This window comes from Protopterus annectens, chromosome 14.part0, assembly GCF_019279795.1.
Source record: "Protopterus annectens isolate FY-2018-M chromosome 14.part0, PAN1.0, whole genome shotgun sequence".
Classification (NCBI taxonomy): domain Eukaryota; kingdom Metazoa; phylum Chordata; order Ceratodontiformes; family Protopteridae; genus Protopterus; species Protopterus annectens.
Genome location: NC_056748.1, coordinates 304,853,672 through 304,866,957, shown reverse-complemented (window position 1 = coordinate 304,866,957; position 13,286 = coordinate 304,853,672).

The window sequence follows — 13,286 nt, the reverse complement described above, 5'->3', positions numbered from 1 at the left end:
TTAGTTGGTGGAAACATTATACACTAAAGAATACATTATCTAGAAAATGATCTTAGTCTTCATTATATTCTCATCTTTACCAAGCATAATAACCCATTAATGTTAGTAGACAGTTAATGCAGTTTCCTTAGCTTTTTTGCAGAATACTAAATGCAATGCCTTGTAGAATGATGAAAAAGAGGGCAAATATTCTGGTGAAAATTAAAAATAAAAGGGAAAACCCAGCTCTGTCACAGGGATGGATAAATCCTTGACTGGGCCCCATATGGTCCAAGTTCAAAAAGCACCTTGGGCCTTGAAAGAGCTGTTTAGGGGAGGATAGGAAACCATATCATAGAGAGAGATGTTTCTTACAGTGCTTAAAACCTGCTTACTAACCTACAACAGTGATTGTCTATTGCTCTTCCAGACGAATACTTCACTTTCAATTAATTTGTTTGCTGTTAAATCTGACTGACAAGACTTCTGTGTCTGATCTTAAATGAACAGAAGTTTTAAGTTTGATATTTTATAGCTTAATGTTGCATCATTTGATGTTTTGCCACATATCTGTGCAAAAGAGACATTGCACTATATGAAAATATGCTTTTTGGAGTACAATACAGATGGGCGGCCACGGTGGTGCAGCAGTTAGCGTTGCCACCTCACAGCAAGAGGTTCTCTGGTTCGATTCTCGGCTGGGGTGCCTTCTGTGTGAAGTCTGTATGTCCTTTCTGTGGTTGCGTGGGTTTCCCCCGGGTGCTCCAATTTCCTTCCACATCCCAAAGACATGCAGTAGGTGGATTGGACACTCTAAATTGGCCATAGGTGTGAGTGTGTGCCTTCTATGGAAGGCTGGGTGCCGGGCTGGCAACTCAACACCGTAAAACTGTACTGCCAATCATGAGCGGACAGATGATCTGCTGTGGCGACCCCTAACTGGGAAAAGCTGAAAGTAGAAGAAGAAAGGAGTAGAATACAGACTTTTAAAATATTTCATGTAGTGATCTTGACAGAGATGCCTTTGGTAGTTTAGTGTATGCTAAAAAGGTTAGTAACTGACCTGTATTGTTTGCTGAATTCATTGTTCATTCTTTTGTGTAATTCTTTGATTTGTTTAATACATGCTATTGGAGGTCTTGCGGAACCAAAGCTTATCCTAGCAACCATTAGACAGAAGTCAGAAAAGCAATTTGTTATGGGATGCAGGTCCATTGCAGGACTTGCACACAGTCGTGCATATTCACAGATAGCTGTGGACCATTTAGGGGATTGCAGATTTTCCTGTCAATATATGCTGACTCAGTGGTTAAGATCTCTGCCTTACATCTCAAAGTCTGGGGTTCATTCCTTATCTCTATTCATTGCATGTTTTGGACTTGTATGATCTTCCTAATTCTGGGAGGGCTTTCTCTGGCTACTCTATTTTCCTTCAAAACACGCGTGTTGACTGACTATTCTAAGGTGCCTATATATTTTCTGTTTACCCTTGCCTTTGTATGCCAGGTTATGACTGAAAAGTGTCTGTTATGAGCAATTTGCTTACCTGGTAAACAAATGAATAAATTAATTAAATTGTCTTAATTCTTCAGTTTGAGGTATTTAGTACTGAAAGTTCTGTTTTAGTACTATTACAGGACATAAAAGTATAAGACTTACATAATTAATACTGAAAGACTTAATATTGTATTGTACTTTAAGGGGGGTGGGGTCCTGCAGTCCTTAGATGAGATGCCTAGAAACTATGAACCTGTTGTCAGTTTGTCATTCATTCCCTATTGCAATAGTAGCAGTTATCATTTTTTATGTAGCATAGGCAATTTATTTTTCAAGGGCAACAGGCACTTTATTTGTAGATGAAACCATGAAATATAAAGTTGTTGTTTGCAGCAACCTCTTCATTAGTTACAAATCTCTTTAATGTGGAATTATTTAGATGATCTTTACTTCTGCAGAGATTGTGCATATTTACTGATATTGGTGGCATACCTCAACTGTTCAGATTTTCGCAGAATGTTCAGATTTTTACCTCATATTTTTTGGTCTGTTTTTCATAAAATTGTGGTTTTCTGGCAAATTAGTGGCAAATCATTAAGGATTGAAGTTAGAAAATAATGACAGACATTTGAATTACAGACTTCATACCCTTCAGAAAATTCATGTTAATGCAAAATCTGTTATTCTATCAACTTTCTAAGTTTGTAAGCAATATTTAAAAATTGTCCCTATTTTTGGGCCTATATCCCACTTTTATTTATGGCTTTATCCAGTTTTCTTGCTCTAAGAGGTTGAGAGGTATGTGTGGATTGTAATGACAGAAGTTTGAATAGACTTTTATGATGGAAGTGTTCTGAATTGGGCAGTTTTGTCATTATTGGTTCATACATTTTGTTTCATTGCTTACTGGAAAAATGTTCAAAATAATAAATTTACAACACGCTCTAACAAGCGTGCTGTATTATACAGGAATATAATTTAATACAGTCAGGAAGGTGAAATCAAAGAACACATGCATGTATGCGTGTTCCTAAATATGTGTGCAAGGGGCCTATGATTTGAAAACAGCCCAAAGGTAAACTTTATCCGCCAATTGGCCAGAGGCATTTTCTTTGAATGTGGGTTTCAGTGCTATTTCAATGAATGTGAGTTTCAATGGCAGAGAAGTTTTAATGCTAAGTCTGTTTTCATTGTGAGACTGTATTGCTTTGTTTAGGAAATGTCTGTCAGTGTTCGTGCTATAAAATTTAAAATAAAAGTTTTAAATTAAATTCAAATAATCATTGTAGAAGTAAAGCAGAAAGCAGTATGCACATTACAGTGTTTACGGTAAAAGGGGAGAAATAGCCAAGTAATGGGACACAGGAATTGCTGCAGGAAGGAGGGCTGTGTATGGGGGGGGGGCCATTTGACCATGATCTTGTGAGGGGGAGCGGTAAACTCAAAGACAGCCCAGGGTGGCACAAACTCTAGCTACACCACTGACTTATAGGTTCATAGGTTCATATGTTCATACTAGGCTATCTGCCCTAGGGCATTTATAAGCCTAGCCAGAGTGTGTTTGGCTTTTGCCACCCATTTTAAATTAATTTTGCTATGCCCTTTTTTGAGGTTAGTATACTGTGCCTCTGTCTAACAGTGACACAGAAGTGATACCCGGGGTAAACCTACGATCTCCCATCCACTCATCAAGATTCCTTTTGAAGAGAGTCAATGAGGGACTCTGCCTAACCTGGACTGGGATTTTATTCCAGAGTGAAGGGAGCATCTGGGTTATGAATCTGTTCCTCCAGCATGTCCTATTTATTTCAGTGCTTTGGTTCAAGTCTCTCGAGCGCGTAGCTCGATGGGATTTGGATTTTCTGAGGTGCAGCATGTCCATTAATTCCGGGTTGGACATAGCTTTATACGTCAGGCAGAGATCGCCTCTGAGCAGGCGGTATGCCACTGAGTAGAGCTGGAGTTTCTTTAACCAGGCAGCATATGGCATCTGTTTGAGCCCTTTGATCCTCTTGGTGAGGTACTTTTGGGGTCTTTCCAGTTGCTGCAGGTGTCTGGTAAGGTACATCCCAAAAGGGGCATTGTACTCAATTATGGGCCTGATGAGGGATGAGTAAAGAGGCACGATGACCTCCCCTGATCTAGATGTGAATCCCTTCATGATTAGGTGGGCTATATAAAATGTTTTTCTAACCACTTTGGCCACGTGGTTGTCAAATGAGAGATTGCTATCAACTTGGGGTCCCAGGTCCCTAATTACTTCTTCTGTACTTAATGGATTACCACCTATGTGGTAATTTGTGGGCACTTTGTTTTTGCCAAAGGGGATGACTATACACTTTTTGGCGTTTAGCTTGAGGCCATGGCTCTGGCACCAGTTGTCTGTTTCTATGAGGCCCTTTTGGAGGATGCTTGTGTCAGCTGGAGAGTCGATTATGGCGCCCAGTTTGCAGCCATCTACGAACTTGGTCAGCCACAGTCCTTCTGTGTTTGCCTGTACCTCCGAGAAATATATACCGAACAAGAGAGGTCCCAGGACTGAGCCTTGTGGGATGCCACTTGTAACTGGTTTGGAGTCTGACATGGCTCCAGCAATTCTAACCATGTGGGTTCTGTCCTTGAGCCAGTTTGCAACCCATTTAGTGACATGGGGTTTATATTTAAGCTGGTGAGCTTATCTATAATGCCCAAGTGGGGTATTGTATCGAAGGCTTTTGCGAGGTCCAGGTAGGCTGTGTGGACCACCTTCCCCTCATCAATGGCCTTGGTGACTGTTTCAAAGAAATCGACCAAGTTTAAGAGGCAGGATCTGCCCTTAACAAAGCCGAACTGGGTACGATCCAGTGTCTGTAGGTCCCCAATATCTTTATTTATGAGGTCCATGATGATCCTTTCCATAGCTTTGCAGACCAAGCTAGTCAGGCTTATGGGGCGATAGTTTCCAGGATCCGTTGAGGCATCACCTTTGTGGAGAGGGACCACTGTTGCTGTACGCCACTCTTTGGGTACATATCCTGTAGTAAGGCTGAGATTGAACAGTAGTTTTATGTTTGGGTTTAGCTCTTCTTGGAGTTCGTGTAGGACACAGCCCGGGACACCGTCTGGTCCCATTGATGCTGTGTTTTTTGCTTTGGAGAGGGTGGCTCTTACCTGAGCATTTGAGATGTCAGGGGGGCAGCACTCTGCTGGGATAGATATTCGCCCTTTTGGTGGGGACGGGGGGGGGGGAGAAGTTTGCGCTGAACCTGTCAACTAGGATGTTGGCAATGTCTGTTGGTTTGGTGTATTTTTTGTCATTTTGGACTAATTCTGAGCATATCTGGGAATTCCCACCCAGGTTCCTAACATAACTAAAGAAAGCCTTGTGATTATCCTTAGTGTCCTGTGCAATTTTTCTCTCGAAGCTGGCTTTAGACGATTGCCCATAGTTTTTTGCTAATACTGATCAGAGATGCCTTCCCTTTTTGGGATTTTGCTCTATCATGTAGTAACTTCCTCCTTCTATTGTATAGTTTGTTTATGGCTGGGGTCCACCAGACAGGACGTCTGCCTTTGGAGGATTGTGTCTTGGTTTTATTTGGGATTGCATGATCCATGCATTCCTGAAGGTGTTCATAGAATGCGTTTATAAAGGATTCTGCGGTTTGGGCCGTATTTTCCACAGGCCCGGGGGCTTTGAAGGATTCCACCTCGGTTTTGAGGAGTGTGAAATTTGCTTTAGAGAAGTTTTTCACTGTGGTTTTCTGGGCAGGGGGTGGGGTCGGGATGTGAATATCCAGTGAGATTAGTTTATGGTCTGATCTTACCAGTGAGGGATACACTTCCGGTCTGGAGCATAGAGTCCCCATGTTTTTGATGATCAGGTCCAGTATGTTTTCCCCTCTTGTGGGAGTGGTAACAAGTTGTTCCATAGCATTTGAGTTTATAAATTCTAGAAACCTTTGGGCTAGGGTGTTGGAGCTAAAGTAATGCTCCCAGTCTATGTTTGGGTAGTTGAAGTCACCCAATATAATGGTGTTTGGAGAGACCTTCATATTTTCCAGTGTTCTCAGGAAGGCCGAGTAGGGTTCCTGGGTTTGGGAGGGTGGTCTGTAGCAGGCTATAAACTGGATGGCAGTTTTACCCACTGTTAGTTGCACATGGATAGTCTCTGATGCTTCGTGCTGTACTACCAACCTGGAGGTGTGGGTATCTTTGACGAATATTGATACTCCCCCTCTTTTTGTGGTTCGGTCCAAGTTTTGGGGCTGAAAAGCATGGTATGAGGTATAACCTGGTAGTGCTGGGGTGCTCTTGGGAGCCTTGAACCAGGTTTCTGTTACTGCACAGATATCAATGTTCTCCATGCTAAGGAGAGTTTTGAGTGCGTGCATCTTGAGGTTTAGACTTCTGGCGTTGAGTAGCATTACTCTTAGTTTCTTATCCCTTGTGATACCTATGGAGGTGGGTTTGTCTTTTGAGCCTTGCCTAAAAAAGGCACTATGGGGGTAGCAAGAGCCTTTGCCAATATCCGAAAGCCCAGGGGTGACAGGTGCAAGCCGTCCCTAGTGAAGCATCGTGGCTTGTCGAGCATGTCATCCCAGGCTGACAGGCATTGGATCCCCTTTGAATGACACCAATACTTAAGCCAATTGTTGAAATTGATCATCTTGTCTTCATATTGTGGCATCATTCTTGGTGAGGGCAAGATGCTACTCAAGGTCAGGGTCATACCGGCCTGGGCTACATGCTCAGAGAGCTCCTCTATGTCTCTTTTCATGTAGTCCAGGGAGGTATGTCTCAGGTCATTCACACCAGCATGGACAATGACTGAGTCATATTTGTACTTGCCTTGGAGTGACCTGAGTCCGTGTGTTATGTGGCGGATCCTAGCGCCCGACAGGCAGCTCCGTGACCTTCTCCTTGTTCAGCCTGGTGAGCGGGACGTCAGTGTGCCTGATGATAGAGTCACCTATTACAAGTGTATCAGGTGTGTTATTTAGCCTTAAGGGCTGCGACTGTTTGGCACACTGGCTTTGTGAGCTATGTGTTGCACGTGTTTTGTTTTGGGGTAGCGGTTGCTTGGGTGTCTGCTTTGGAGGTCTCTGCTGCTTAGGCAGATTTTTATTTAGAGCCTCAGTATGTTTTTGTGTGTTTATGTGTTTGGTTTGCTGTCGTGGTAGGTCTATGTGAGACTGGAATTGTAGTGAGTGTGGTTTCCTTCTCCTCCTGACTGGTTACTCCAGTACTGAGTTGAGAGAGCTTAGCCTCCAGTTTGGCTATATGGTTGCATCTCTCACATGTGTTGGAATTTGTTGGGAGGAGGAGAGGGTTGTCTGTGTACATGAGGCAGTTGTAACATTGCCTCAAGATTCCCAGATTCACCAGCTGGACCGGAGAGGAGATTGACAACTGACCTTTGGACATGCTAGAATAGTATTTGGAATTCCTTTATAATTGAAAAAAGGGGCCAATGGGGAACAAGATACTCAAGGGGAGTTTGTGAGGGTGTAGTGCTTTTAATTTTTTAGTGCTGACTTAGTGAGCAAGTGCCAGGTAACTTAAATGCAATGTGTTACAGGTAACTTAAATGCAAAAATGACAAACAGTAACTTTCTTTCAAGTGAAACAAGGAAATAAGTACAGTAAGCAATGCAGATATCTCTGGGGATCCACAGAAGTGCTGAAAAGCCGCGTTTTAGGTGGAATTAGCATTTCAGGGAAATAACAAGCAAATAAACAACAAGCATACAAACAAAACTAGATTCAGCAGGCCTGGATCTAGTCTATGCTACAGCAAACAAGGTGTACCAATTTCAGTAAGAAACAGTTCAAATATGCAGGCACTATAAGCCTTTAACCAGAAATTCCCAGCTCAGAAGGGCAGAGTCCAGCCTCTCCTCCCACAAGAGTGCAGGCCACGAACCTTCTTAATGTAAAATAACTGGCCTGAAGCCCAAATGCTTAAAACAGAACTAATACACTCTTAGAATAACAGACACTGAGCCCTCAATCAGCAGTTCCCAACTTAGAAGGATGTAAGCTACCTGTCCTGCCACCACAGTGCAGGCCACAAACCTTCCTAATGTAAAACAACTGGTCTGAAGCCCAAGTGCTTAATCCAAAAGACATAGAATGATAGCTACACTTTAATCAAGTTACTACCAAGCAGTAATAAATACAATTGAATACTTTAAAGAATGCCTGGATTAGTGCTCAAGTTATACAAACAAAGCTAGATTCAGCAGGCCTGGATCTAGTCTATGCTACAGCAAACAAGGTGTACCAATTTCAGTAAGAAGCAGTTCAAATATGCAGGCACTATAAGCCTTTAACCAGAAATTCCCAGCTCAGAAGGGCAGAGTCCAGCCTCTCTTCCCACAAGAGTGTAGACCACGAACCCTCTTAATGTAAAATAACTGGCCTGAAGCCCAAGTGCTTAAACCAGAATTAATACACTTTTAGAATAACAGACACTGAGCCCTCAATCAGCAGTTACCAACTTAGAAGGATGTAAGCTACCTGTTCTGCCACTACAGTGCAGACCACAAACCTTCTTAATGTAAAACAACTGGTCTGAAGCCCAAGTGCTTAAACTAAAAGGCTTAGAATGAGTTACACCAAGCAGTAATAAATACAACTGAGTACTTTTAAGATGACGCAAAAGCAAAATAAAGTAGGAAGAAACACAAATACAGTAAAAGCAGATAAAATTTTTTTTTTGTTTTTTTTTTAAGTGGAAAGAGAGAAAGGAGTAGCAGAAACTAAGCTGATTGGCCTTCTCAAATGTTCTCCCTGTACTGGTAGAATGAGGTAATGACACTAGACTGGGAGGAGGGTCCCAGATCAAATTTACACTAGGGGTGGGCAACTGCAAAGCCACCAACTATAAAAACACTATACCAACAGGGAGGGGGGGTGGGAAACAAACTGCAGAAATGTTTCTCACAGCTGAAAAGCAGCAGTTAGCCTTTAAATGAAAGTTTTAAACAGCTAAAGGAGCTTCTAGAAAAAAGAGTTTAACTGCAACAAGTTATCAGAAACAAACAACCCAACAGATGCTTAATAAAAGTTGACAATTTCCAGTTAATACCTCACACACAGTGAAACTAGCTAGAAAAATACACAGTACACAAAGTGCTATAAATAACAAAGAAATAAAGAACAAAATAAACAAAAAACAGGATACTTAATGTTATATATTATAGCTCCGAGTTTCCTTAGTGTCCTTCCTTTGATAAGCTCAGTGTGAAATGGCAGAACACTCACAACTGAACTTATTAGGTAACAGAAAGTTGAAACCTGAGACAGCTTTTAAGAAAGAAATCTCAAAAGAACCAATGAGGTGCTTAGTCTAAGCTGTAGTCCAGGTGACCTCAGTCAGCCAATGACCTCAAACAATTCTCTCTCACTGAAATGCCTGATGGTTTTGGCTAAACCAAGATGTCCCTGAATATGTGCTCAGACACACAGCCTCCACAAACTCTAGGCCCAAATACAAGCCTGAATATGGAAATGCTACAAATATCCCCACTACTTAGAACAAACTGCAGAAATGTTTCTACCAGCTGAAAAGCAGCAGTGAGCCTTTAAATGAAAGTTTTAAACAGCTAAAGGAGCCTCTAGAAAAAAAAAGAGTTTAACTGCAACAAGTTATCAGAAATGAACAACCCAACAGATGCTTAATAAAAGTGGACAATTTCCAGTTAATACCTCACACACAGTGAAACTAGCTAGAAAAATACACAGTACACAAAGTGTTATAAATAACTAAGAAATAAAGAACAAAATAAACAAAAAAACAGGATACTTAATGTTATATATTATAGCTCCGAGTTTCCTCAGTGTCCTTCCTTTGATAAGCTCAGTGTGAAATGGCAGAACACTCACAACTGAACTTATTAGGTAATAGAAAGTTGAAACCTGAGACAGCTTTTAAGAAAGAAATCTCAAAAGAACCAATGAGGTGCTTAGTCTAAGCTGTAGTCCAGGTGACCTCAGTCAGCCAATGACTTCAAACAATTCTCTCTCACTGAAATGCCTGATGGCTTTGGCTAAACCAAGATGTCCCTGAATATGTGCTCAGACACACAGCCTCCACAAACACTAGGCCCAAATACAAGCCTGAATATGGAAATGCTACAAATATCCCCACTACTTAGAACAAACTGCAGAAATGTTTCTCACAGCTGAAAAGCAGCAGTGAGCCTTTAAATGAAAGTTTTAAACAGCTAAAGGAGCCTCTAGAAAAAAGAGTTTAACTGCAACAAGTTATCAAAACAAACAACCCAACAGATGCTTAATAAAAGTGGACAATTTCCAGTTAATACCTCACACACAGTGAAACTAGCTAGAAAAATACACAGTACACAAAGTGCTATAAATAATAAAGTACTTTCTGAATAGAAAGTTCATCATGGAATTTGGAATATGTGCCTATTATGGAATGTAATAAACAAGCAGTCATGAGATTTTAGCTAGTGAAATTAATGCTGTAGTGTCCATTTCTAATTTGTCATGGCAGTCTAATTGTTTCAGTAATGTTGCTTTTAATGTAAAGAATGTATAAAATTATCTGATTTCTGTAGTTCAAGAAGAAAGGATTATGATTGTTTGGTCTTCCATGTACGTATCTTTCATTGTAATAAAAGAGATTGATATTGTCTGCTGACTGTATTGTGTGAAAGTTATTGGGTACCTTAACAGGAAGGATAAGGTACTGGGGCTTAATGAGGTCTCACTGAGGATCCTCAGAAGGGCTGCTGGGATATTAATAGAACAGGTCGTCTTAAGGGATGATTGATTCTATGGCAAATGGAAAGCACTGGTGATGGGTATGTTAAAGAATATCATGCAAAACAGGCAAGGGGAATGAGGACAGTAAAATTGACTTCATTGCTGAATACAACAATGGAAGCAGCCCTGAAGTCCTTAGATTAAGTGCCTTAAACACAAACTAATCAGAGTTTTGTGTGTTTCTTTGACCTCATTTTCAATGTCAAAAACCAAGGTGCAGGTGAGTTCAGTAAGAGATACTTGCCCAAGCTGAGTTACTGTGACAACATATTGCCCAATGCACATTTCTTCAAAAAAAAAAAAAAACACTTTCCACACATAGCGGAGAAAGAAGAAATAGTTTTACTGGAGCTTTAAAAATAAAATCAAGTATATATTTTTCTCTGAAGATTGTTGATTTCAAGGTTGATTCTTAACTTTAGAGGAGGTGTGGGAGTGCAACCTCAAATATGGAAGGGGAAGGGAGCTTTATCCCCCCCAAAAGGTAATACAGTAAGGCTGGTATTCTCAAAAACTGTGCAGCTGATGATATTCTGTTGGTAAACCACAATTTAGTGAACTTTGATTCAACATATTGTCCTTAACATTGCGGACTGCAGAGATGTTTGAAGTTAAGTTTGGGTTTATAAGGACTTGTTTAAGTGGTCTAATGGCAATGCAGTGTTAAGTAAGGAGAGCACAGGATTTGTGCATAAGAATGGCAGGGTCCGCTTCTGTAAGTAGATGAAGTTGTTGCATGTGTGTAGTACAGATACACAACTGTCTGCATGTGTGCATATGCGTACGTGTTTTGGTTGGGGTGCTAATGGTAAACATCATCACTGGTTAAAAGCATAAAATATTTGAATGTATAGAGCTGCACAGATAACTAAAAATCAGCAATGGTGCTGTTAATCATAACAAGGAAATGAAATACTGAGTTTATTTTATATATTTTATTTGCTTATTTAATTAAGAGTGAGTCAAAAGTTATGAAACAAAAATGCTACCTGGCAGTATGTATTCATGTATGTGGTTTATTAACTTGAGACTGAGCTGTTTTAGAGTTATTTGAAGGCTCTGATATATTCACATACCACATTATAATTTACTGAAAAAGTTGCACCCCATAGTACAGTCAAAGACTGGCAGTAAATACTTCAGCAGTTTTTTTAAAACAAACTGCAGTGTGGGTTTGTCTCAAATTTCCAGCAAGTAAGGTGACTGTGATAATGCACCACTTATAGAAAATGTATCAAAAATATGAACTATAGTGCAACTATTTTTATCTACTTTGAAAATATGTTGGAAATGTTCATGTTTTTCAAGATAGTATATAAATATAAGGCATGAAACAGTGATGTAGATGTACATGCACATTTTAGAAATAAATGTCTTTATTAACAAGCTGTCAACAGTCGGTAACTCAAGCTGCTGTGCTTAGTATGGCAATGTTAAATGACTGAAAACACCAATAAATCATTTTTCAGCAGTGATCCCATTGGGAAGTGAACACCTCAGTGATGACAGTAACAACTTTAATATGGAATTCTGCCAAAAGTTAGGCCACAGATGATTCTGGGTGAAATATATTACTAAGGTATCAACAAGTGTCCACTTTTTGTTCTCATAATTGTTCCCTAGTTACAGAACTAAACTGGCACTTCTGGCACTTACTAGAATAATATTCAGAATATTTGTTGTTTTTATCTCATTTCTCTGCTCTTTTAAAAAGCAAACAGTTCTAGCCTGTTGAAGATTATTTTCAATTATATATTAGCTAAAACAAGTTACTCATGGTGCCAACCTTATTCCAGCCTTCTTACATCCTTTTGCTGCAATGATCCACATATTTTTAGAAAGGCACAGTACCACAGAGACAGTTTCCAAGTGAAGTACCCAACAGTGAATCTAGGCTGAATATAAGCTGTTCTCACATGTCAAAGTATAGAGTGACCCTAAGGTGCTGAAAAGGAGCTTTAATCATGTAGCCGTTGATTTTCTTTTCTTCTTTTTTATTTAAGACTTTTATTCTGGTTGGATGACTGGCCCTAGGACCTTTTTCAGCCAAGACTCAAGTTTAATAACAGAAACAGTTACAAAGCAATTGCTTTATACATCATACTAAGTAAATATATTTCAGTGAAAACCATTCAATATTTTTGAGTTACAGTTGTGCCATTTGACTTGCAGATGTGCAACATTTCCATCAGGGCTAGGTCAGAGGTTGCCATATAGACGAGGCACCAGTCGCCTATGTGATACAGAGTAAAGTGGCAGGGCTTTCCGCCAGTCCACATAGGTCATGGTTTGGAGTCCCTGTATTTTCTTAGTGAGAAACCTCTAAGGTCTCTCCAGCTGCTGCAGGTGTCTGGTGAGGTACATGCAAAAGGGTGCATTAAACTCTATTAGTGGTCTGATGAGGGTCGAGTACAGTGGAGTTATAACATCCCTTGACCTAGATGTTATGCTCTTGCTTATGAGGTGCTTCACATAGAAGGCTTTCCTTACCACTGTGGAAACATGGTGGACAAAGTTCAGATTGCAATCAACCTGTGTTCCCAAATCTCACACCACTGGGTTGGAACTCAGGGGGTTGCTGTCAATATTGTAATATGTAGGGAATTCCATTTCAGCAAAGGAAATAATAATAATGCATTTTTTTGCATTTAGTTTTAGGCCATGGTTTTGGCACCACTCATTCATTTGTGTTAGCCCTTCTTGTAATATGTTTACATCATCGAGGGACTCATTGATTGCTCACAGTTTGCAAACATCAATGAACTTGATGAGCCAGAAGTTGTCTACTTTGGCCTGGACTTCTGAGAAATAGATGCCGAACAGTAAGGGGCCCAGCCCAGCCTCCCATGGTACTCCAGTGGTGATGGGTCTACTGGTGGAGGTGGAGTCACCAATTTTGACAGAGTGTGTTCTGTCGGTTAGCCAACTGGCTATCCATCTAGTAATGTAAGGGTTAATCCCCAGCTGGGAGAGTTTCTCAATGATGCCAGAGTGGGGGATTGTGTTGAAAACCTTGGCAAGGTCGAGATAGGCAG